This window comes from Vombatus ursinus, unplaced genomic scaffold, assembly GCF_900497805.2.
Source record: "Vombatus ursinus unplaced genomic scaffold, bare-nosed wombat genome assembly UNPS02000580.1, whole genome shotgun sequence".
NCBI classification, from domain to species: Eukaryota; Metazoa; Chordata; class Mammalia; order Diprotodontia; family Vombatidae; genus Vombatus; species Vombatus ursinus.
In genome coordinates this window covers 30,447,072-30,449,937 of record NW_020940358.1, presented here as the reverse complement: position 1 = coordinate 30,449,937, position 2,866 = coordinate 30,447,072, and the positions used below count along the sequence as shown (strand labels likewise).

At 40.1% G+C, this 2,866-nt stretch overlaps 1 protein-coding gene across 5 annotated transcripts in view; it reads right to left on the bottom strand.

Annotated features, from left to right (window-relative positions):
* The window catches only part of NUGGC (nuclear GTPase, germinal center associated), a 93,735-nt gene extending 91,206 nt beyond the window's left edge, over positions 1–2,529 (bottom strand). For all 5 annotated transcript variants that reach the window (XM_027847838.1, XM_027847847.1, XM_027847853.1 and 2 more), the window contains exon 1: positions 1,820–2,529. The gene's annotated coding sequence lies outside the window, so the exon portion shown is untranslated. The remainder of the gene's footprint in view (positions 1–1,819) is intronic.
* Between the last annotated feature and the right edge of the window lie 337 nt (positions 2,530–2,866).

Here is a 2,866-nt window from a genome sequence, read left to right as displayed (position 1 = left end):
TTCTTCTTCTTCTTCTTCTTCTTCTTCTTCTTCTTCTTCTTCTTCTTCTTCTTCTTCTTCTTCTTCTTCTTCTTCTTCTTCTTTTTTTTTGGCAGTTGGGGTTTAGTGACTTGCCCAGGGTCACACAGCTAATAATTGTCAAGTGTTTGGTTTGAGGCTGGATTTGAACTCAAGTCCTCCTGACTTCAGGGCCGGTGCTTTATGCACTCCCTTCCTTTTTAATACAAAGTCATACAACCACTTAGGATTACTGCAAATTAAAATTCAGAAAATAGAAAAGTATTTTGCAAAGTACATGCCCCTTTCTCTGATCCATGAAGCTACCTGGGCATCAACCAGATGTTCTCATCATATACGGGTCCCAAGAAAATGAAAGCTGCCCCCCACCTCAACCCCAGGTAGTAGAGAAGTGTGCTTGTTACCACATTCTCTTACCTTTTATTAGGAGAAAACCATTAATGAGGTCCAGCTGTGGGCCAAATTGAACATGATCTGCCCTGGAGACACTGAGTATGGAAAGTCATCATGGGGTTTACCTTTTCCCTAAGCAATGGTGGTGGAAATGTGGTAAAAAATTAAAAACTTCTGATGCTGGGGCAACTGAAAATTGTCATAAATTATTGCTTAGAAAAAATGATTGCTGCCTCCAGATGTTCAGACATACATGACTCTGCCCCTGTTGCTTATTTTCCCTACTGTAAAACTATGGTTAGCCCAGCATCCGGTGTCACCAGCTACTATTACCTCCTGTGTCTGTTGTCTTATTTATCTTGGTGAGCACTGAACCTGAAAATGGCATTTTTTAAAATGAAACCTTCTGGGTTAAATAGTGCTGGGATTGGGAGTGGTACACAATACTCACTGATATGCAACAATGACTCAGAGCAGGGAGGGTTGGTCTTTATTTCTCCCACAATCCTTCCCTTCTCCTTCTCTTCTCTATCCTGTCTGTTGATTTGGTTTTGGCCTCTATCCATTTTATGTTAAGAGTTACTCTTGGATCATAGGATCATAGATTTAGAGCTAAAAAAGACAGTCAAGGTCACTTGATCCAAATTTTACAAAGGCCAAGTGTGGTAGATTGAAAATACAAAAGCAATTTTTGAACTTTTAATAGGGTACCTGGACCTCCAGTGCTTTAGTGTTAGAAGGACTCGATAGAAATATAATCTCCTCATTTTATCAACAAGTAAACTGAGACCCAGAGAGATAAAATAATTTACCCAAAATTATACAGCTAGTTAGGGACAGGGCTATAAATTCACTCATTTATTCATTTAGTAAGAATTTATCAAATAGCTCCTCTGTGCCAGGCACTATACAAGGTGTTTGGAATAAAAAGACAAAAATAAAATATTATCTGTTCTTAAAGAGCTTATATTCCACTGACAGGAAACAAGATGAACACAGATAAGAAGATATAAACTATATTTAAAGTTAATACAAAGTAATGTTGGGGAGAGAACTGAAATAACTGGAGGGATCAGTAAAAGCTTTTGAACTGGACCTTGAACAAAGCTAGGTATTCCAATGAGCAGTAAAAGGAGAGCATTTCAAGCATAGGGTACAGCCTCACCCCTACCGATTTCATTTTGCAGATTTAGGAGACTGGAGCCCAGAGATATGTAACGACCTGTCTGAAATTTACACAGCAAGTTTACTGAGAAGCCAAGAGCCACGACTAGCACCCCAGTCTCCTGACCGCCACCCCATCATTCTGTTTACCACATTGCCCTCTAATCCACATTACCTGCTTCTTCCCCTGATAAGACAACCCTATGTTGAGCACAGCAAAGTACAGAGTTAAGAAAATACTAACCAGATGTCACTGAAGAGAAAATTCATTTTTCACTCTTCAGCACCAAGAAACACCGTAACTGGTTCTGTCTGCTTTGCTTTAGAGCACAGATATTGGGGACCATGCAGTTCACATTAACTTTGTGGCCACAGTTGCAAAGCCACATTTAGAGAAAGAGAAGTGAAACCAACATACTGCCAGAAGGCTATTCATACCAAACTCCGCCCCAAGATTTTGACATTTTCTCTCTTTTTAAATTAGAATTTTTTAATTTAGGGCTAATAAAAGGAATCAAATTTATAACCTAGGCATGGCCCTAACTCATCCCTGAAAGTAGACGGTTTCAAGATGGCTATCCTAGAATATCCAGCCCATTCAAAGGACAATGTTTAAGAATTAGAAAGGGTCAGGCATGGGTATGCATGTCTTACAATCCCTGCTGCCAGGGAGGCTAAGACTGGTGGATTGCTTGAGTTAAGGAGTTCTGAGCTAAAGTAGAGCTAAAGCCAATTGGGTGGCCAAACTAAGTCCAGTACCAATATGGTGAACCACCCCACCCTCACCCCAAAAGAACAGGGGGCCAGTTGGTTGCCCAAAAAGTGCAGAACTAGTCTAGGTCAGAAATAGAACAGGTCAAAGCTTCCACGCTGATCAGCAGCTGAGGGGCAGCTACACTTCCAGACAAGACAGAGAGACCCAGTCTCACCAAAAATAAAGTAATAATGAGACTGACTTTCTTGTCCAAATCCTTCATTTTATAGATGAAAAAACCAAGGCCCAGGGAGGAGAAATTATTTGCCAAAGGTCACACATATAGTAAGTAGCAGATTTAAGATTTTAACCCAGGTTCTATGACTCCAAATTCAGTGTTCATTCCACTGTATCACCATTAATAGTATCAAAGTTTTTCAGAAAGATGCCCATCATTAGCCTTTCTTCCTCAGGAATGGGTGATTGAATTCAGTCATGAAGGATCAGATACATGGCTCTTACAATAAATCTGTAGTTCATGTCATCAGTGCTTACATCCTTTCTTTGTTATACTCTGTGTCCTGGTTCTCAAATGGT